A 24257-nucleotide genomic window follows, 5' to 3' on the forward strand; every position below is an offset into this window, starting at 1 on the left:
GTGATGATTTCAGACCGTGGTTCTCAATTCAGGTTGCGCTTTTGGCACGCTCTAACCGACTCTCTGGGCATTGATGTACGACTGTCGTCGGCTTACCACCCCCAGACCGATGGGCAGACCGAACACACCAATGCCACCATGGAGCAGTATCTCTGTTGCTTATGTCTACAACATCAATCGGATTGGTTGTCAGTATTTGGGGCCGCTGAGTTCTCATATAAAAACTCCAGACAATCCTAAGTGGGTTGCTCTCTGTTCTATGCCTTTTATGGACTACATCCCAAGGTCCTCCCGCCGGTCCTACCCTCTTTGGAGCAAGTCCCTGCAGCTAAGACAGTGCATGATTCCCTCATTACCATACGCACAACTGTGGCTCAACACCTACTGCTCAAGTGCTTGAGTGCTGCTCAATTCCGGGCAATGGCGCAGGCGGATAAACACTGTTCTCCGGCCCCCTCCTATAGTCGCGGTGATTGCGTTTGGCTTTCCACTAAACATCTTTCTATCCTGGGAAAGCGCAAATTACTACCCTGTTACGTGGGCCCATACAGAATCCTGCATTGCCTCAGTACTGTTGCTGTTCACTTGGATATTCCGACCCATTGGTGTATACATCCTGTATTTCACGTCTCCTTACTTTGCCCTTTTGTGCCTGGTACCCAGCTTTCTGTTGTCCCTACCCCTGTTTCTGTGCAGGGCTAGGAGGAGAACGAGGTGCGTACTAACTTGGTCAACCGGCATGCATTGCGGGTTGCATTCCTATTTGATGACTGGAAGGGTTATGGTCCAGAAGAAAGGACCTGGGAACCGGCTTCCAATCTACATGCACCCCGCCTTTTGAGTTCCTTTTGGGTGGAGCGGCTGCGTGGTGCTCTGGGACTGCGTCATTTGCGGGGGGTACTGTCATGCCTCGACCACCCCTGCCTCGACTTCGGGGCACTCCCAGAAAAACCTGGAAGCTGCCCTGGCACCTTTCCCAGCGCCAGATGAATCACAGACATAGTCGGACTACAGTACCCAGTAGTCCCAGGTTAATCAGGTCACGTGACGTGCACGCAATGTGCCCTCTGCATCTTCCTCACCATGTAACTATTTGTATGACCAACAGCCACGAGTCGGATGCTCCTTAATCGTAGTTTTTTCAAACTCCAGTAAAGCTGCACTCTTCTGTCTCCTGTTGTTACTCCTGGTTACCCGACTTCTAATTCTTCCCTACGGACCTCACTCGTGGATTACCCTTTTGTTTCATGACGCTCGGCTCCCTTTGATTGCTTCTCCCAGGCAACCAGGCCCTTGGCTTCGTCCCGCAACGCTTCTCCTGCCTTGTTCTATATTGTTAACTTACCCTGGTACGTATCCTGTTCAGGTGTCAACGCTGTGCTCTTTGTTGGACGACTTCTGAGAGACACGTTAACCTTGTGCTGGCCATTATTCATTTCATTAACTTCTTTTCTTCTCTACACAACACCCATTTTCTATAAGGATGCTCTGCTGTTGGATTCATACCTTTTTGCTCTGCATCACCTTCTTGTGACCTACTGGACGCTCTGCTGTATTTCAACACTGGTCACCCGTGGGATTGTTTCCTTTGGCTTTTTTCTTCTGGGACACTTTGCTGTTTACCTCAGGATTTGTTTTTGACTTTCTTAGCTGGCGCCCTCGTGCCGTTCGGGTTAGGCTGCTTGTGAACAGACACTCATTTTTGGAACTGGGACTTTCTGAAATCACCATCCACTGCGGTAACCACATTACAACACCAAGTAGGTTTCCTACCTTCCCACATCTCACAGCAGGTAAGAGTGGGGTTGCTGAGGTGGTTGCGGCTGGGTTGCAATGTCTTGTAGATACTCATTGAACCTGTTTGTATTATTTTCTTTTCCTTAGCTCTGTTCCTGCTCCTGCCTTTTCACTCAAGCCGCTGGCCTGTCAGGTGATTTGCAATTCCTGCAGGCTGCGCTCTTGGGGGGAAAGTCTTTTTGTCATTGGTTCTTTTCCAGTTTCTGGACTTCCTCTGAATGACTTGTCTCCTAGGGGGTGTCGCATTCATACATCCCCCCTGGGTTGTGACAAGTGGGACCTCAGTAGGAGTATCTCCCCTTTAGGGGACAAGGACTCCCATTCCCATAAGGAATTCCCCAAACACAAGGTATTATGTGCATACATAGGAGTAAGAAACCCTGAAAACACCTCTATGTGTTTGGCTCAGGCTAATGCTGCCCATACCTCCATGTGCTATACCCAGACGTGGGTCCCAGGCGTGGGTCCCGTGCCTGCTGGGCCTAGAGACTCAAGCTACTCCTCACTGATGAGGCCCAACAAAGCTGAAACATGTCTGGGGCTGCTTGTGGTCTCGTGCAGAAGGAATGTGACCTAGCAGTTCGGGCTGGACTGCCCCATTTGGGGCGACACCAAACCTGATTTACATATGCAGAGAGATTATGGTTCGGGAAGATATCTCGCGCTCACACCACAAAAATAGTCTGTATTCTTTCTTGTTACAAGTCCAATTTCACTACATATTAGTGAATGCAAACAACTTCAGTCCAAGAGATCCATTTCTGTGATGATTCACAAAAATATATATATATTTAATTTCTCAAATTATGAACAGCTGACATGTGTTTCGACCACCAGCCGTTTTCAAGGCTGCACAAAATTAAAGCATCACACAATACAGGTAATGTGCACATGGATGCATATATATTCCGTTATGATTTGAAAGATCAACCAACATCCTAAATTATTACATATTCAAAAAACCATACCATATGATGTCACATGTCAGGTCAGGATGGAGGAATACATTTATGCCTTGGTCAAATGATAAAGAAGATGATTGGAGAAAAAACATGATGCAAAGCCACAAATTAGTGCTTTAGTCAATATTGTCTAATTATTGTGCTCTTCTTTTAAACCCAGCTTGAAGGGCTAATAATTGTGCTCAATGGTACTGTCTCCATGCACAGTCTGAATAAAACCTCCACGGTGCAAATACCCCTTCACTAATCATTACCCCCACATCTGCATCAAAAGAACACCTTGTGAAATCATTCTAGCAAATCCAAAATGTCAGTGTCCCAAAGAGTTATAAGTGTAAATCCCTACTCCCATATTAGTGTTGTCACAGAAAACATGCAATATCAATAGAATGGCTTACCCCATATGTGGTTCTCTATACCCTCTCAAATTGAGTTTGGGTTTTGCCAAGTTGTTACACGTAATCTCTCTTCTCTGTCATCAGTGTTCAGTGACTCAGAGAAGAGAGGGTATAGTAGAGAACTACGTATGGGGTAAGCCCATTCTATTGATGGGCAGTCACCAGGGCTGTCACAGGGCTGTCACATGGTGAGGTGAGGCCCGGGGCAAAGAATTTGGTGAGTCCCCTTCCATTTTTGCACTTGGCAAGTGGCACCGTAAATAAGTGAAGCGAGAAATCTTTATTTGAGTTTATATATGGAAGAACTCGAATATGGTTTATTTTTAAGACTGCAAATCAACTAAAGCAAAGCCATGTTTCTAAGCTGAAGAATGAACATTTTGCATCATATTTCATCAAAAACTCCTTCTTGGGTTCTATTCAAACAATCTGTCACAAAATGAATGAACTGCTGTTTGCGACTATGGCCACTTTTCCATTGGTGCCCAAGACACTTATTTGCCCCAGTCCTACCCTCGTGACAGCCCTGTCTGGGAGACAGGTGTACCGTGTTACCCTCCTTCAATGTTTCTCCTCCAATCGTCTAATGTTGCACAATGCTTTTAAAAATCCTATATAGGCAGCCACTGCACAGTCTTCACGTTTGCCATAGTGATGTGTATGTCAGGGCATCCAAACCCTATGCTTTCCCCCAGTGCCTCACTGCCTCATTACAAACATTGCTCCAAAAGACAGAGAAAGCCTCTTCAAGCCAATGTAATTTAGTATGAATTTGGTTAATGCAGCCATGTTTATTCAGGCCTGCAATAAGTCCAGCAAGTGAGTTGTAAAAAGGTGCATTTAGAAGAGAATTGAAAAGGGGAGCCCTAAATACAGAGCATTGTCATAGTCAAGATGCACATGTCACAGTAAAGTATTTGCACTTTTGAAAGTAGTGAATGCATTATCTTCAAGCGCTTATTAGAAATAAATATGTATATCAACTAAAACTGTGAAGATGTGCTCAGTTGCTTAAATTCTCCACATCTCGGTTTCACCATTTAACCAAAGTGTGTGATCCTGGGCAGATCATTTAATCACACTGTGTCTTATCTGCAGCTCTGTGCTTCACTTCAGAGCTAGTTTAATAGTTTACAGCACATGGCAGGTACCAAAGTGTGCAGGCTTGCGTTCTCACGTTTTGTTAAAGCAAATAAAAAATGTATACCGCTCCTAATAAGGTGACTGGAAGCACAATGAAGTCTTATTTTATTATCTATAAATATACGTCAGGCATTAAAGCAAGTACTATGGCGTGTGTGCGTCTCACAAAACCAAAAGAAATGCCAACGCTATCAGATATTTGAACAAATTAAAAATATTGAATAGTACCTTAATAATTGCCAAACATATGGATGTTTTTTAAAAACTTACTTCAAGATAACAAAAAGGTATATGATGTATCTACTGCTCCTCTGCTGTTGTCCCTCTCATTTCCACTTCCTCCACTCCCTCCCCTGCTTTCACTCCTCTGCTCTTTCACTTTCCCACCTCCACCATTCTGGTTTTCACTTCCTTCACTCCTCACCACACCAACTTAGCCCTCTATCTATCCTGCTCCGCATTCAGTTTCCTTGCATCCACACACACCCTATCCTGCTTGCATCTTCCATGGGCCTCCCTGGACAGGTCTGCAGTGTGCCACTGTTTTGATGGGCTTCAGCTACCAGTGCAGTACCTTGTTTAATTTTAGCACAGGGAATAAAAGCTAGAAAGGGGAGCGCTATTTGGCCCACTGAGATAATGTGCAAACCTTAACAGTGGATATTGATTTATCAAATTCAGCTGTGGGAGGGGGGACGTGTGGCCTAAAGGTTCATACATTTGCTTTGGAACCGGCTGGATTCAAAAGCAGATTTTCCAAACGTGCTGGGTCAATTGCTGTCTTAATGAGCCAAAGGGGCTAATTGGTGCATAAATGAGCCAAAGGCTGCTGGGAAGAGGGAGGGATAGATCATAGATGAGACATAGGTGACTGGGGCTGTATGGTGCACAGATGCCCCCCCACCCCTCGTGACGGCCCTGAGAATAGAAGGAAAAAGGGATTTTGAATAAGGCAAAGGAGTGTCCCCTGTTGCAGTACACACTTGACCTCTTGGCTCGGGTGACACTGATCTAGTTACTCATCTCGTTCTGTGCTGAAACCAGGACTCCATTGTGAGAGCGGATTTGAACTGCCTTGACAGCACCCTGGGACCATCTGAAGTCACTCACTGCACACTGGTGTGACGTCCAATCAGCACTGAGTCTGGACATGCACCGACTGGGCCCTGCCGCTTCTTGCAGGACTCAGTCCCTTCACATCAGATTGGACACTGACACTCCTCAATGACCTCTGGGCCATTGTAACAGCAGCCACCCTCGTTAAAATGGGCAGCTGTCACAGTTTTAGGGAAGCAGGTGCTTCAAGTGACAGCAGGTCCACCCTTGATATCTGTGTGTCTTTGTTGTCACTTGACATAGCTGTCAGAAAACGTCTGCCTAGCTGATCGCTGCCCATCTACATGTATGCCAACATGACCCATTCCAGCTGGGAGATGGTAGTCCAGTCCTGGTTTTACCTTAGCACTCTTGGATTTGTAGTCGTAAATCCTTGGATTATAATGGGGGAAATCCAGGACTACAAGTCTTAGAATGCAAACCTAAAACCAGGACTAGACTAACATCTCCCCACTGGAATAGAGACTGGAATAGGGCATGTTGGCAGGTATGCATCTACACTGCTATACAGCTCACTGCGAATAAGCATGGCAAGAGCTTTGTTTTGATAAGTTGCCCCGCCCTTAGGGCAGGTATCTCTCCCTGGTAGTACGGACATCACTTTGTAAAAGTTTTCATTCGTATTATTTGTAACTTAGTCATGCATATTTCTTACACGCCTGTAACTAATGCGCATAGAGAGGCGCTCCGCAGGCCAGGGCCAGGCACATCACCTTTGTGCCAATTGAGCTATTTGTAGGCCTGCCAACAGTGCCAAATTCCCTGAGGTATGCTTGCACACTTACAAAGGCTCCAGGCCGCGAGATGCTTCTCGCTATAGATCACTATAGATATAGATCAGTCAGAAAAGCTGTGCATCAGCTGCATTTCTTCCACTGCCGCGGTCAACATTGCTCCTGGCCTCCTGCTCCTTCACAACCACAGCCATGCACACCGATACAACCATAATACATGCAAATAATAAACCAACATGCTAGATGCTACATGCATGCATCCTCTGTGATGCACCCCTTTCTGGCCTCTGCTACAACAGGGGTAGGGCTTAGTTAGTTCTCCTTAAGTGTCAACTCGCACTTGCGTGGTGTTGTGTGACTGCAGAGTTGAGGGTGACGAAGTCCAACATAAGACGCCACTCTTGCTAAACTAAACTCAACATATTTCATAATGGATAAGTAGAATCTAAAGCAGTGACCAGTACTACTTGCTGGACCCTTACCTTGAGTCGACATGTATTTCAGAAGGAATATTTTCAGACTCTGCCATACACAACCTTATAGAGCTTACATGCAATGATGGTGTAGACAAAGATTCCATAACAAGATACAATTAACTAGAGATGGCTAAATAATATTGCTGAATGCAGGAATTGAACGGAGTTCATTGGAATTAATAACAATAAATGAAGACTTCATTATTATGAAAGAACCTCAGACCCAATAAATAGATTGCTACGTGCAATGGCGCCAAATTGTATTTGCACCTGCAAAATGGGCAAATGCAGCCCTTTTTTCAGTCTCCCATTCACACATTCGCAGCTACGTCATAGTGGATTTATTGAATGAGTGCTTCACGGCAATACTGGTTAGACAGTAGGAGTTCATACAGTACAGAATGACCACAGCAGAAGTCGAGGAAACATGCATGAAGACAATATTCTATCTCTTTCTTAAGAGGGTGTACCTCCCTCCCCCTTTGGTGTTTTGGTGTGGTCCGGTGTAAAAATAAAATGACTGGGCTTGCTTTAATCGAGTTAACAAGTTGCTGCTTGTTCAGTCTAACCTCGCCACAAACAGGGCAAGAATGGAAGCCAATGCACAAAATAACAGCGGCAGCACTGCATGTTAGTTACTTACTTGTGCAGCAGGGACAATCAGATGAGTCTGTCTCTCTCTCTACTCCAGCGAGTTGCAGCTCCTGCCCTCTCGCCTCACCAACTAGGGCCCTGGCCTGGAGTCCAAACGGCCAAGAAGCAAGCAGCCAGCAGCAGGGCAGGCACGAGGCACCCAGCTTCAAAAAACAATGGGGCACGCTCAGCCTACAGCCTCTCTACTCTCGGACCGGTCTCCTCTGCTTGCACTACTAGGCCAGCCAGGTCCAGTACCAGTTAGCCTCCCAGCCAGGCAGCATATGCTTAAGTGTGGTGTAGTTGGCACCTCACCTGACCCACCCAGCCAGCTGTTGCCAGACCAATGCTCATGGGCGGCCTGGGCTGGCGCCGGGTTGGCGGGAAATAAAGTGTCACCGATTGGCTGCTGGGCCTGGCTGGGCTGAGAGAGCTCACACATCCAGGGCAGGCGGCAGTGAGGCCAGGCCAGCCCGTTCATAGTGTGATTCACACCTTGGAAACTGACTTCAGTGCGCGTTGCGGGGCCTGCAGGCCCCCCCACTTAACTTTTGTTTTGTTGTGTGTGACTGCCTGCAGCCAGCAAATTATCAATGACACAAACACCTCGCACAAATCTTTCTTTTCTCTCGTGACATTATGACACCCGCAGCCGCGCGAGGCCCCCCCTGAGCAGTCACCCTCAAGTCAACCAGCTACCTTGTTGAGAAACTCAGCATCTCCAGTGGACAACGCACCTCCAGAAGCCAGGAAGCACACAGACTTGAAATCTGCCACTGAAAAAAGGAAAGGATCAGAAACCAAATGTCTGCCTATGCCTCAAGACTATGGAACCTCCTCCCCGTCATCATCAGACTCGCCCCTACACTCCTACAATTCAGAAAAAAAACTCGCGAGCCACCTATTCAAGGAATCTCTCCTCATCAACACCTAGGCCATCACATCGACCCCTGTGCCACCTGGCTCGCTAGATGCTCCCTGCCCCTCCCTTCCCAGCAACCTGGTACAGCTGTACCCCTCCTCTGTGCCCCTCTGTATCCTATTCCCCGCAGTATATCTGTTCTATTGTTACCTCAGAAAAGTGCTCTGTTATGCATCTGTACTGTTGCATACGTCTGTGAAGCGCTCCATTATGTATCTGTATTGTTGTATACCTCTTTAAAGTGCTATGTTGCTTCTCGAAGCTGGATCAACGCTCAATAAATACCATGACAACTGCTTTCTTTTGAGTGGAACTTTTGTTAATCCTAACAGTGGATCAAGACCCAGGAGGGATTCTTGGAAAAGACTGAAAAAACCTGTATGGGTAGTACTTTTATTTTCTTTGTGTTTTGTTGTGTAGTAGACTCAATTTAGTGTATAGGTTTGGACCGAGCACTAAATTGACTTTAGACCGGAACCTTAGTGTAGCTTGATAGAAAGGGAACTCCCTTTTAGCAATAGGGTCAGATAGGCATTTTTGCCTTTTATTTGAATAAAAGTATCTTGCAACATGTCCTTTGGCCCGAGTACTTCTTCTGGCTTTCCACAAGGGGGGAGAGGATTCTGAGAGCAAGGAGACCACCTTCCCATGTTATGCAAGTTGCATCCTACATGGCTGTCTTTACCCTTTAAAAAGGGTGACCAAATGTCACGGTTTTTCCCAGACAGTCCCGGAATTTTGCTGTGGCTGGAGGGGCTGGAAAACGCCCATCCTTACAGGTACCACACTCATGCATTAAATGATTGGGAGATTGTTAGTCTTCTACTTGTGCCTTGAATAGACACATCCTTGGCATGACCTTGGATTCTCATCAATGCCAGATCACTTCTAGCCCACACACTAGTCTGTGATTGCAGACATCATCACATCACACATTTTAGACTTCCTAGCCATAAGAGAATCCTGGCTCCATGCCACAGCGGGCCCAGCCCTGTCACTTGCCGTTCCAGACAGCTACTCCATATGTAGGAGGGACAGACCCAGTGCAAAAAGTCAAATTGAATTTACTGACATCACTAACTCAGAAGTCCTCCAAATCATCTAAAGTCTAAAACCATCAAGATGACAAGGTGAACCCTGTCCACCTACTGTCATAAAAGACTGCGCACCCCAATTCACCCCCTTCATCACCAATCTTATCAATGCCTCATTCAAAAACAATTGCGTCCCCACAGACTTAAAAAATGCTTGGGTACTACCCTTATTAAATAAAAACACCCTCGGCCCTAACATTCCAATGAACAACAGTAACGTTTCTCTTGGAAATTCTAGATAGAGTAGCATACTTGCAAATTCAGAAATACCTTGAAGCCAATAACATTTTGGGGCTGCGTCAGTTGGATTCCGCCTGAGACATGGGACGGAAACAGCACTCCTGGATTTAAAAGTCCAAATGGATGACTTGAGGGACAAAGGGAAACTAGCCTTGCTTCTTCTCTTGGACCTCTCAGCTGCATTCGATCTGGTGGACCACAATATCCTGTGTAAACACATGGCCACAGCAGCACAGTTCTCCACAAATGCCACACAATGGATAAAATCTTTCCTAGTGACAGAACAATGAAAGTCTACTCCCCTAAAGCGGAAGCATCACCCCCCATAGTCGCATGTGGAGTGCCCCAAGGCTCATGTGTGTCCTCCACTTTGTACAATATATTTACGAAGCCACTATTTGACCGTCTGGACGACCTGGGTGTCACCTACACTAACTACACAGATGACACCCAGATTCTCATCCCAATACCACAACGCCGACACAGCCACTCTCAATGCTATATACCTCACCATTCAAGCTTGGATGGTGCATCACAGACTATGCTTAAATGATGACAAGACCGAGTTTCTCCTCATGGGCTCTGAACACAGGCTTGCCAAACTAAATGATGCCTTCAATTCCTTCAACATTGATGGAAACACCATCAAAGTTACTAATGAGGTAAAAACACTAGGTCTCTACTTAGACTCCTCACTCACCCTCAAAAAACAAGTAAATTCCACAGCATCAGCCATTACCTACTCTTGCAAACTCATCAGCGCATGCAGACAATTCCTCACAGCGGACAGCTGTATTACTCTAGCCAGAGCATAAGTCCTAACCCCTCTTGACTACTGTAACGCCTTATATGCCGGTACTAAGATCCAGAATATCCAGAAGCTACAGGCCCTTCAAAATAATGCTCTCAGAGTCGCGCTTAACATCCCCAGATCAGCACACATATCTGCAATAAGACATACGCAACACTGGCTGCCGGTACATGAAAGTATCATGTTCAAATCACTCACCTTAACTCACAAATGTCTTCACCGGATGGCCCCTGCCTACCTGTCTGACAAAATCACCATGACACAGCGTGCAAGACAGACCAGAGCAGCCTACCAACACTGCCTCGCTATTACCAGGTTCAAATTCCAAAAAGCAGGTTGTTAGGGCGAATTCTCCAAAATGGCTAATTTCCCTTACCTACTGAGTCCCTCAGCAGCTTTGCTGGATTTCTAGGGTTTATTTTTTTCACCTGGTAAGAGGGCGAGCTTTTTTCCACTCTTACATGTATTTTGCTGTGTGTGTTTTTACCAATTGTGTGATCTTGGGCTCTGGAGCCTCACCTACTCCATGGGCATATTTATTTTGTGTGTTACACAGCACCTTCAGTGCAGTGACACAGGGTTGTGTTTTAGACTTCCCACTGACTCCATTTTTCTGGGACTGACTACTGTCTCCCAGAAACATGTAAAGTTGCCATAAACTTTATGTAGTCTCTTTAAATCACAGACCCAGTACCCCACATCTTACATGGAGTATTGGAAAGGGTTAATTCTTATCCTTTTTTGTCTGTTTCTCTTGGAGCACTGTTTCGCTCCCTTTTCATCAAGACTTGGCTGGTGGCAGTGGTAATTACCCTAATTTACATACCGCGGTTATCTTAAATAACCATGGTATTGTTTTAGGCTATTTTATTAGCCTCGAACATAAACCTGCTTGACCAAATATATTTTATTTCGGCTCCGGCTGGGTTTGTGCACCATTTCTTTTTGTAAAAGTCTTTCTCGTGTTTTACTCTGAGCGCCAACCGAGGTTTGGTTCCTTTGTTCGCCGCCTCGTTGCGGGATTCTGCACAGAAGCCCTCCTTAAGGCGCCTGAAAGTCTGGGCATGCAGGATGTGAGGAAGGGGTCTTAGGACCCCTGCCATGGGTTCCCTTGGTAACCCAAGTCACACTCCTGTTTGATTGGCTGGATGACTGGCCTTGCCAGGACAGCCACCCTGCTGCGTGATTGACAGCCAGGCTGTGTGAATGGGGGAAAACTGCATAAAAAGCAGGTTCCTAGGGCTGGCAAGGAAGAGTCGCCACTGGAACGAAAGAACCGACGAGGAGCTGACAGAAGAGGACCTCGACAATGACTGAACCATCCGGTGAAGCCCTCACTTTACAGAGCTACAGTGGGCTGGATAGCCAGGATTGTCAGACCCTGCTTTGGGAGTGCACTTTTTATTTGTTGCTTTGCTCTGCTGCTGGTTTCTTCCGTGGGTAGTGCAGGACCCTCCAGTCTTCCTACTTCTTGTCAGTCCGACAGTCACTTCAGGAACCGTGAGCCTGCAGGAACTACCAGGAATGTCTGCCTCAGCTACAGCTCCCTCTCCGTTTTAAGGTACTGTGCAAATCCGGTTGTTCGTTTCGTTCAGCTGCGGTGAAAGTGTGTGAAATCTTTCTCCAATCTGAGGGCTTGTCCTTCTCTTCTCATTGAACTAACTTTTCTGCCGACGAACTTCGTCCGGAACTCGTGGCACGAACTTTACCGCAAACTACCCTGAACCGTGTGATCTTGAGCAAAAAAGACTTTTGACATATTGACTTTGGCCCTAAGCCTTTTGTCCCTGATTCTATCACTGTACTCACTCTTGCTCAATTGCCCGGAGTACTTACCTGTTGGTGTGGTTCAATTTCTGCCTAACTTTGTCTTTCCCTCCCTTTTAAATTTCTGGAGTGCCATTTTGCTCCCACTTCATTTTATGAGTTTAACTTGTCTGGAACTTATTGGGAGTGGTCTGGTGTATTAAGAGTGTGATTTTTAAACTGCTTTACTTTAGTGAGATGTTATACAACTGATGTGTAAATAAATGTATTTTCTTTACTCAGAAACCTTGAGTCAGTGTTTGTTTGAATCATAGTAATTGTTGTCCTTTGTGTAACGATTTGACACTGCTCACTTGCTCTTGAGATAAGTCTGGCTGCTCAGCCATCGCTACCACTTTACTGTGTAGTACAGGCCTGTACCAAAGGTGAATTTGTAGTTCATTGTGTGTGGTGTTCCCAAAGGGTACTGCATATAATTCTGCCTAACACAGGTGGAACTAGCTTCCTCACGATTGCCAGCAAACTATGGAACTCACTGCCACTCCCACTCAAAGCACAAGAATCCTTCTGGATATTCCGTAGACAACTCAAAACGCACCTCCCTACTCAAAGCCTGTGTAACTAATGCACACCTTCCACCTCCACAGATTACTCCTCATTCGCCCAACCATGTCACAGCCTTCCACCTGCACCCATTTAAATACTGTAAATATTGTCTATACCATTTCTTATCTGTACTGTTAATACCATGCATTATGTCTGTCCTATATAAATACTTTGTGTAACAACTGCAACTGTAACATATCTCTTCTGTAAGAAAGCACCCATATGCCTGTGGAGGCGCTATATAAGCCTCAAAATAAATAAACAAATTGCTGCTGTGTTGAAAACTGGGCATTTTTCTCTCTATTTAGGAAAGTTGAATCCGATTGGCTTTGTGATAACTGTGGTACTGCTAACTTTGTCTCATTTGGTTTCTCCCACTCCTCTGCCCCCCCCCTCCCTGTTGGGAGCTCCTGCATACTGTTGAGTGTACCTACCTGCCACGTCTATGTGTTTGTTACTGTGTGACCCGCCCCTGCACCCCCCCCCCCGGGCACATCATCAGCAGCTTTGGCTGTACATCTCGCCCCTCTCTTCACTCCCTACGCCTCCTAGCACCCTCAAAATGTAGGCTTCCCTCATCCTGTCTACGCTTCCCCTCACAGCGTATTTCATACTTTCCTCTCGCATCTGTTGCCCATTCGTTCTCTGACCTATTGTATTGTCACACCCTTGTGTGGTGTTTCCCTGGTCATTCCATTGTTTTGTTTTCTGTACTTGCCTGCATTCCTCTACGCCTAGGTTCCTTAGTTGTGTATTGTGCCTTGTTGGGTTGGGCTTCTGTATTGTACATTGACACTTCCATTGCCTTTCCTCTACTGTATTGACATTGTGTTGTTCTCTATGGTTTTGGTCTTCCATTGCACTGCCTGCATTCTTTTCTTCTAGGTTTTCCTGGTTGTGTATGGTGCTTTGTTGATGGATTCTGTATTGCCCTGATATTGTAGAACCTGGTGTTTCTTGTTCTCTGATGTCTCCCCCCGTGCCTCCCTCCTGTCTGTCTCCAGCGTTACCCCCTCACCCGGCATGTGCTCCCCTTCCCTTCTCCCCCCTCTTTCTGGCCTACCGTCTCTATGGTGCTCTCTGTCTGCCCTATCTTCTCTATCTGCTATTCTATAGACTATCCAATCCCTTTCACTAAGTCTGGCAGGAAGAAGCTCAATAGGGATATCCTGGTCTCCAACTCAGCCTCCCTATCACTGATACCTACACAAGTATTTCCTCCAGACAGACCCCTACCGGCATCCTCTTTGTCGTTCCCTCTCCAGGCCTATGGACCCCCCATATGGTCTCTGTTCTCTCTTTTCTTTCCTCATCTCCCATTAATGGGGGCACCCATTCCTCTAAGACCATCATTAATGTCTACTTAAATGGCACCGTATTGGTCCAAGCCCTTTGGCCAATCTTCTCCTTTTTGATAGACACTTTCCACACCTTATTAACTTCCTTTCTTCTCCTGCTATCCCTACTTATCACTCTCTGGCTCCTCTGCTGCCTCCTTCCTCTGCAACCTCCCTGGCACCCTCTGCTGCTTCGTTGCCCACCCTGTTGCCTCTTTCCTCAGCCACCTCTATAGCACTCTCTTCTTCCACTCTGACCACCATGCCTTCTCTTCCTTCCTCCTCTGCCCATTCTCGGGCACCTCCAACACTTCCGCAGGGCGTACCTCTGGCTTGTACCCCTCCACGGAAGTCCTGCATGGTGGCAACCTGTTCCACATCACTACTCTTAACTCTCACTCTGCTGTCAAACCTTCCTCTGCCATCTGCCGTCTCCTACAAAAGCTTGATTTGGAAGTACTCTGTCTCCCCGAGATTTTGTTCATGACCAGCTCTGTCATGAGTTTTGACACTCTCCTTCCTGATGGCTACAAGATCCTCTCTGAACCCATAACCAAACATCCCGGCAGGGGTGTAGCCTTGATTTTCCTAGTGTGGGTCCCTGCTTCTGGCAAGACTCCTCCTCCTTTGAATGCCTCTGCAGGCTCTCTATCTCTCCTGGCCTCTCTCTCACTGTGGCTACTATCTACAGGGTGTCGGGCCAGGTCGCCCTCTTCCTCTCTGAGTGGGCTGACCTCTCTTCCTCCCTCCTTGCCTCTAGCTCCCAACTTCTCCTTGGAGACATGAACATCCACATCGATGCTATTAGCCCCTCTTCTGCACTCTTTTGCAAACCTCTGTGACTCTCGCTCTCTCTCTCTCTCTCACTCACTATTCTTCCCACTTGCCTGACTCACTCTGCAAGGCACAACCTGGATGTTCTGATCTCTTCAGACCTCCCTCTCTCAAACTTTCTCACCACTACCCTCTCTTGGAGCGACCACTTTCTTCTTTCTTCCCACCTTTCTCTCTCTACCCCTCAGGCCAAGCCGACCCCAGCATTGCCACCCACCTTCTCGGTCATCCTGCCCATGAAGTGTGTGTCAGTTGAGGCTTTTGACGCTACTTTCTCTCCCCCTCCTATACCTTTGTCTGATTCACACTCTGACCCAGCCCTCTCTAACATTCATCTCTCTATCGCTAACACTCTTGATGTCCTTGCCCATATCATGAGAATCCGCTTGAAGCCCACATCCAAGTGGTACGATTCTGACCTCGTCACCCTGACACGGAAGTGTAGGGTGGCTGAGAGGAAGTGGAGGGCATCAAGCGCACCCTCTGACAAACTGGCCTGCCGCCTGGTCCAAGGGCAGTACAGACTCTCTGTCGTCTCTAAGAAGAGAGCCTTCATCCAAGCCTGCGGCATCTAACAACTCGGCTGACCTTTTCATAATCTGCATGGAGCTGGCCAATCCTGTTGCAGTCTCTACCTCTCCTGTTCCCACCCAGACCCTCTGCACGGCCTTGGCATCTCATTTCACCCCTAAAACTCTGGACGTCCTGTCCATCCTCTCTCCCTCTACCTCCTCTTCTTCCTCCTCAACCACCCCCGTCCCCTCTTTGGCCCTTCCTCCTCCTCCTTTCTCCTCATTTCCTCTGTTCACCACTGACAAGGTTTCTAGACAAGTCCGATCTATGAAAGTCTCGTCAAAGCAGGTTCTCCCCTGCTCTTCCAGAACCATCAAGGACGATATCGACACCGTTTCTCCAGCCTTGGCCGATTCTGTAATCACTCTTTTACCACTAGATCCTTCCCTTCCCCCCTTAAGCACTTCTTTGTGCACCCCATTCTAAAGAAGCCCTCTGCCGATCTTTCCTCTCGGCTAACTATCGCCTGATCTCCATCACTCCTTTCCTGGGCAAACTGATGGAAAAGCTGGCCATCTCCTAGCTTAATCTGCATACTGAATCTGTTGGTTGTCTCCACGACCACCAGTCTGGCTTCAGAGCTGCCAGAAGCACGGAAATTGCTCTCCTGAACACCCATAAAGACCTGCTCTCTACCCTTGACTCTAACCTTCCATCTGTCCTCATTCACCTTGATCTATCCTCTGCTTTCGACACAGTCAACCATGCCATCCTGCTCAATCGCCTGCGCAACAACCTGGGTATCACTGTTCGGCCCTGGTCTGGTTGACCTCCTTTCTCACTGACCGACACTCCCAGTTCCAACTTGGGTCTTTCCTCCCTTCTATCTGTCTCACTACTTGTGGTGTTCCCCAAGGGTCTAACCTTTCTCTCTGGCTTTTCAACCACTACCTGGTACCTCTTGCCCGCTGCATCGCTACATTCTGCTCTAACTTTCAATGTTATGCGGATGACACCCAGCTCTCCTTCAGGCTCCCCTCAGCCGCCTGTGCTCCTCTCACACCAGACTGTCTGGCCGCAATTCAGGAATAATGTGTCGCCAATGATCTCTGCTTCGTTGCCAGCAAGACTGAGATCCTCCTCATTGGGACACCTGCTCCCTCCTTTCCTCTCTCTCTCTCTCTCTCTGGCTGCCCACCCTGGGCCCTCTTACTGCTCCTTCCTGTGAGGCTAAGACTCATGGTGTCGCCTTCGACTCCACCCTCTTCTTCTCTCTTCATATCTCCGACGACTCTAAGAAGTCACACTATCAGCTGCACCTCCTCAGAGGTATTCTGCCTGTTCTCACTTTCCCCCAGAAGCTCGATGTCTCCAGAGCCCTGATCTTCTCTAGGCTGGACTATTGCAACAGACTCTTTCTAAATCTGCCTGTCTCTACTCTTCGGCCTTTACAACTTATCCAGAACAGGAATGCAAGACCACAGGGATCGTATCTCTCCAGCTCTGAAATCTCTCCACTGGCCCCACATGGCTGCAAGGATCAGGTTCAAGACTTTTTGCATCGTTCACAAGGCTTTCTGAGGCCTGGGACCGCACTACCTCCAACTTTCTCTTCCTAAACATCTTCCTTCTCGAGCCCTCTGCTCATCCACCTCTAACTCTCTGAGGGTCAGACACTTCTACAAGCAGAAAGTAGGGGGTAGATCTCTTTCCTCTGCTGGGGCCTCCCTCTAGAACAGCCTCCCTGCCTCTCTCAAACTTCAGAAGAGCCACCTCCAGTTCCTAAAGCAACTCAAGACCTTCCTTTTTGCTTCCATTTTCTCTCTTCCTCTCCCTTGCTTATGACCCTGACTGCTCCGCACACTGTTCACCTGGCCACCCACTGAAAATCGGTCCCGGGCTCCTGCTTGTCCAGTTTTCCTTTGCACTGCTACCGGTCATCCCCAGCACTTAAGGGTCTGTATCTGCAACCCTACAGTCCCTTGTTCTCTCTGCACTTATGAGCCACCCTCTGGCAGCACTTATTGAGTTACCTGCACTCCCCCCCCAACCTCCCTGGCACTTCTCTGCCTCCCCCACCCGCACTTGCGCGATCTGACTGATGCACGGCCTAGTAAGATCATTGTTTTGTCCTCCTTCTATCCCCCCCTCCTTGTCTTGTCGTGCCTAGACACACTTGTGTACAGGCGCGTTATAAATGACTTATATATCATAGCATATCATTGGGCCACCAGACCAATTGGCAAACAAATGGACAGCAAACGTCTCAGAGTAAAGCTCAGTTGTATGCTTATATCCACGGTCAAAACCGGTAAGTGATATGGAGCAGTGCTGGAAATACATGTGTGATGGAGGTGGGGTTGAAGTGGGGGGGGGGGGTTTGAGGAGAGGGGGAATGCAGAGTTGGGGGTACGGGCTGTTTGGCGGAATAAGTCCATCTTTTATGTTATTGGCCCGCTGATTTTTCTTATTTAAAATCTAGTCACCGTACCTTTAAGCAACCTGGGGATCGCAACCACAGGTACAAGACAATGCTTCAAACCTAGACCGCAGATAAGGCGCGAACAAGGCTCGAGCGAGCCAAGGTGCAGCACTCTGTTCAGATTGCCTTGATCTTTGTGGTTCTCGGACAATACATCTGTAAACATTCTTTCTACCTGTACATGTGCCTGTGGCCACCGTGTTCCTATAAACGCTGGTAGTGTTGTGTAAGTGACTAGAGGAAGAAGTGAGAATTAACTTAAGGAAGTGAGCAGAGGACGCCCAAGATAAACACGAGAAGCTGGGTGGCTGAAAGGCCAGCAGACATCCACCCCAACGTGTTTGTCTTAAGAATAGACCTTTGTTCCTCTGGGCAGCTGCGGGAAACCACCTGTTCCTCCCATTTACGAGAAAGAACGCGACCAGGGGCGTGGCCTGGGAGGAGGCTTGGGAGGGGCTAGCCCCAGACAGCTGTATCATGAGCTCTGCGTCCAGTTTGGGAGGCCACCTCTTGGCGTGGAAATTGACAAGACTGGGCGAATCCAACTGAGTGGGCAGGGGGAAGACATTGGGTCCTTGTTATAACTCTTAAGAGGGGAGTCCACGCCATATTTTGCTCTTATACTGGTTCATATAAGCAATCGTTTTCCTTGAAGAATAGTAGGGAATTTGCGCATACATTAGGAGTTCTGCGTATTGCTCAGTATTCGCAAGCTCTTTGCATCACACTGCCTCTGGTATCAAAGAGTGTAAGATGACAGGCATTTTCCAGTGGCTATCCAGTGGTAAGAAGTCCGCAGGGAATGGGGTAGAGATATGACGGGGGCCCAGCAAGGGAAGCGGTGGTCTCCTCGTTTTTCTGCGCAAACAGTTTGGCACAGCAGGCGTGCATGACGCAATATTACGTTTCTGGTTTGCACCAACTCCTTCCCACGCAGTACAGAAGCCCTGAGTGGGCTGAGATGGCTAGGCGCATGGTTGGGCTGACGGTCTCTGTTAGGGCTTCAGGTCCTGGCTACCAGCTGGCCCGGAAGAGGAAGAGAGAGAAAGGGAAGATGGCTGACTAAGAGGGGATGAAGCAACACCTAGAGGGGCTGACCATGGGATTTGCACTGAGAGGGCGGCACTGCTATTCGGCACCTCGCCGGTCCTGCACCTCAGTCTCCTTGTGCCACTCTTCCTTTATCTTTTCTCCTCCTCCATAGTCCCCACCCCCTCTCTTATCCTGCCGCTGAAAGTCTCCTTCTGCAGCCCTCCGTTTATCTTCTCGCTTCATAGTTTTCCTTTCTCCCGCTCCTCTTGGCCTGCATCTGTTTTCTTCTGCAGCCTTTATTCCATCTTCTCTCCCTTCACACTTTCCTCTCCTGTCTCTGGTCTTGTTCCTGCACCTCGCAATGTCTTTCTGTAGCTCTTGATTTATCTTCTCCCCACTATAGTTTCCTCTTCCCCTCTCCTCTTATACTTCCTCGCACGGTCTGTGCAGCTCTTATTTTATCTTCTCTCCCTTCATACTTTCCCCTTCTCCTTTTATCCTTCAACATCTCTTTCTGAATTTCTTCTTCCATCCTCTCTCCCTTAATACTTTTCCCTTCTCCTCTTGGCTTGCCTCCTCACAGTCTCATTCTGCAGCACTTCCTTATCTTTTCTCCCCCATAGTTTCTCTCCTCTTATCCGGGCCCCACAGTCTCCAGATGCCATGCAGCTTTTCGTTCATCTTCTCTCCCTTCACACTTTCCCCGCCCCCCTCTCCTCTTGTTCTGCACTTCAAAGTCTCCTTCTGCTTCACTTCTTTCATCTTCTCTCCCTTCATACTTCCCCTTTTCCTCCTCGTCTTGTCATGCACCTTATAGTCTCCTTCTGCATCTCTTTTTTCATCTTCTCTCCCTTCACACTTTCCCCTTCTCCCTCTCCTCTTGTTCTGCACTTCACAGTCTTCTTCTGCATCTCTTCTTTCGTCTTCTCTCCCTTCACACTTTCCCTTTCTCCCTCTCCTCTTGTTCTGCACTTCACAGTCTTCTTCTGAATCTCTTCTTTCATCTTCTCTCTGTTAATACTTTCCTCTTCACCCTCTGGTCTTGTCCTGCACCCCACAGTCTCCTTTTGCCTTAAATGGACCAGGGGTACAAAAAACAACATTTTCTGATGCAGTGAATTCATGCCTAGAATGTCCAGTTACCATGTCAACCCGAAAGCCTGCTTCTCAACACCCATGCTTTCTTCTTGTGTTAGCAATGCTTTGCCACATAGGTGTGAGAAAGTCCCTGCCTAATGAGAGCTAGGGAGGGGGTCCATCTATCATTTGTCCCATCTGGTCACTAGCCACTTGGCCAGACATACCACCTCACGCATACGCCAATTAGCTAAGGATGCCGTGGTTACGGCAGCTGCTGTGACATACGCTGTGCGAATAGCTCTAGAAAGGCAGCATACACTGTTATGCACACGGAACATGGGCCTTACACATGCCTTTGTCCGTTCTCCAGAGAACAGCACATTCAAAGGGCTGAGGAGGTATATGTGCTATGGGCTGGCCTGACAAAGCATATATTGCACGATTGGAAGGTGTCCGACAATGAGAAGAGACAGCAGACTGTTGAAGAGTTAGAGGGTCCAGCTCTGCAGTCAGCGCAGTCACTCTGGGCCTTGTGACGAGATCCCATGTCACAGCAATTGGCTGAGGCTCTAGAAGGAGCTTTGAGTATCAATAAACCTTGAGATGACCTCATGAGGAAGTTTCACACCACCCTCTCGAGGCCTGAGGAGAAGCTGTCCGAGCATGTGGTGCAGATTGAACACGACCTTCAATTAGCATACCTAAGAAAAAGCCTAGAAACTAACAAGGTGAACTGAATTAGCCTGATACAGGTAAAACAGGGAGCTAAGGACGTGGCGATCCTGTTGCTTCCACCATCATATGAAGAGCTGTTGAGGTCCATCCTGGCCTTGGAAAAAGAGATCAGGGATATTTCAGTGCAAAATCTTCCTGTCCAAGGGAACACAACTACCCTAGAACCAGTCACCGCCCACCAGAAGCAGGTGGAGGATCTTCTGCAGGAGTGGAAGATGCTGCAAGTCAAGTTGGACTTGTGGTAAAGCAATCCCTTAGGCACAGAATGGGTCATGCATGCATTTCCATCATCGAAAGAGTAGGAATCGCCAGACTCCAGGATAAACTAATGAGAGTTTGGGAGGAGGACTCTTTAGATTAGGTGGGAAAAAGAGATAATCTAGTACCATTACAGTACTCTCGGGAGGATAGCTCAGGGGCAACATGCTTGTCTTGGAAGCAAGACGACACGGAGCGACACAGGTTCGGGCCCCAGGTCCGCGCTTAGAAATCTCTGGGTATTAAGCGACCTATCATATCATGCCTAGTAAATGTGGATCCCATGCCACACAAAAACCAAAACTGTTCCGTTCAGGCAGAAGGTCATAAATAACCATGAGAAATACAGGCCTGCAGCAACAGTTGTTAGGAGTGTCCTAGTAGCCAAAAAGGACAGATTGAGCGGGTGCAAGAAAGAGAGACTAATAAATAATAAAAATGAAAGCGAAAACAAAGTTTGGGAAGAGAGTGGGACAGATAAAGGAAGCGACAGAAAATAAATTAAAGACATTAAAGAGCGCAAGAAAGTGATAAATCAACCAAAAGAAAAATGGGGAATAAAGAAAGAGGGACCATTGTAGGGACAACATGTAACAGGAAAAATAAATGGAGTTTGGGAGAAAACCAAACAATAAAGTGAGAGTTCAAGAAAGTTGGGGGAAAGAAAAGTGGGAAATCGATGAAGCTGTAAATCAAAATGGAGATGCAAAGAATGAAGGGGAATGGAAGGCCCCGAGCTGATGTGGTTGAATGTCCAACGCCAATTGCATGGGCTTATACAGAGTGGTGTCATGCATCCCATACGCCTACCGATTGTAGTAATAATGCGTGGTTATGCCCCCCACTACCGCAAACCGAACAGTGGAACCATCCCTCACAGGACACTACCCCTTTTGTCGAGGAGGCACTTGATTGCTTCACGAGGAGCCATAGTTTACTGTGTTGGAATTGAGATGAAGCGGTGTCCGGACATTTCGTCGAAAGAAATTTCGTCGAAAGTCATTTGGTCGACGGAATTTGGTCGAAAACCAAATGGTCGAATTTTTTATTTTATTTATATATATATTTTTTAGGTTTTAGTTTGGGGAAAAAAAGGTTTTTTTAGAAAAAAAAGGGGGTTGGGGGGGACCCCCGACTAAATGTCCTGTCGACCATATGTTTTCCACCAAATGTCTGGTAACCGATGAAGCTATTACCGGATTCCTATGAACCACGTAAGGCAGCATTGATCTGCTCTCTACGATCCTATCAATTCATGAGGATGCCATTGGGTATTTCAGGATTCCCAACCATATTCCAACAGCTGATGGAGCGCACCGTGCAAGATATGGCTCCACTGCAGTGGGGATTCAACCTACATAAAATCATTGTCTGTGGGAGGACGTTCAACGAGCACAACCAGAGGCTTCTCAAGTTCCTTGATCATATCTGCCACCGGGATCTAAAGGTGCCATTGGAATCTACAGGACCAGCATGAAATACATTGGTCATGTTGTGCCTATACATCAGCTATTTCTTGTCTGCAGAGGGCATCAGTTTGGATCCTGCTGAAGTTAAAGCGCTCAGCACTTGGCCAATTCCAGAATCTGAGCGAGATGGAGGGGATCCTCAACTTCTGCAACTATTATCTGCGGTTCGTGCCAGGTATACCTCTGTAGTCTGGCCGCTGACCAACCTCACCAAAGGCTAAATGTCACAACAGAAGAAGGGCTCCTCATAGAAGACCAGCTGAAAGAAACTGAAGAGGGAAAACCCGAATTTCCCTTTCCCTCCCGCTGGGCCCCCCAACCAGAAGAAGTACCCCCGACAGATTAACCACCGACCATATGAGTTTGCACCGGTCCCCACCGCTCCTACCATAGGCATGCACCACAAGCGGTACCCGGTCACCCGACCATACAACCCTGCGGTTGTACAAACTCTACCCAAAGCAAGTGAGGATGAACAAGACCGAGCTGGAGACGATTATATGGACCAAATCGACTAACACCTCCACAAGCCATTCTGCAAGTTGTTCGAGATGTCAATGTCATGACGACATAGCTGTGTTAGACAGGAAGCACACGTGCAATCTGCACATTTGGGACACTCACACACCAATCCACATGAAGAACACACACATACAGTTCTATGAGCTAGAGGACAGTGACATGTACATACTGTCTGCATGTTTATTATTTTGCCACCTAGGCCCGCTATAGCACTGCAGAAACGCAAGATGCCGGAACAGCTCATGTATATGCTTGCAGATGCTACACGCTGATTGTGACATCACTGGTGCACAAAAGCGGCCTGCAAGCCAGAATCCGGCGAGATGTGCCTGGACTGGATTGCTCCAAGTATATGACCCCTGCTTGTTTGTTATACTAACACGGCAGTAACCCTTTGCTCCTTGTGTGGACTTTGACTTCTTTGGGACTTTGGGAGGAGTTAGGGCCTTCCGAGAGCTGGAGGTCTCCGGAACCTTGGTACGGCTTAGCCGACCCCAGAATTTACCCTAACAATTTGGAGGCCCCAGCGAGATTGTTTGTGACTTCAGCTCGGCAAGGTGCTGCCCCCTCTGCTGTCGGACATCAGAGGACTGCAGGACCCACGGGAATTGCGAGAAAAACACAACCGCGACGGGAGATTGGCCGTCAGGAGCCGACTTCAAAATCATCCCGCCCACTGTTGGCAAGTGTCCAAACGCAGTCCAGAGGGGGTGAGACGAGCTGAGAGGGAGGGGAGTCAGCGGCCGAGTGGTGCCGGAAGACGTGCAACTAAAGTAAGTCTTGTCCACACAACCAGCAACAAACTATTGTGTGGATGTGGGGATTTGTGACTAAGAAAGAGGGTAATGTATCATTGTCATAACGTTCGGTACCAAGGCATAGTCTGGCACGTGTACGATTGTAGGGAACGGAGCAGAGATAGTCCTTTTTTTGTGTTAATGAGCGTTCCGGGGGTGGGGCAGCAGGCTCCCGTGTGAAATAAGGATTGTTACACCGATAGGTCTGGACAGTGAACATATGTGTAGGGGTGTGGTTTTCCTATGAATCGAACATTGTAGCTCGGTGAATAGATCTGGTTTTCCTATGAATTGAATGTTCTGGTTTGGTGAATAGATGTCGGTTTCCCGGAAGAGTTAGCTGGAGGTATCTTAGATTGCAGAAGGTGATTGACTGGTTAAATTTCCATGGTAAGAAATATATCACATGTCAGGCGACGCAAGGGTGCTGCTTAATCACAAGACTAGTTAGTTGATGGTGTATACTCTACTCTGGGGGAGGTGGGAAGACAGCTGTGGG

The sequence above is a fragment of the Ambystoma mexicanum genome, chromosome 1p (assembly GCF_040938575.1).
Source record: "Ambystoma mexicanum isolate Mex_15411 chromosome 1p, UKY_AmexF1_1, whole genome shotgun sequence".
In the NCBI taxonomy this organism is placed as follows: domain Eukaryota; kingdom Metazoa; phylum Chordata; class Amphibia; order Caudata; family Ambystomatidae; genus Ambystoma; species Ambystoma mexicanum.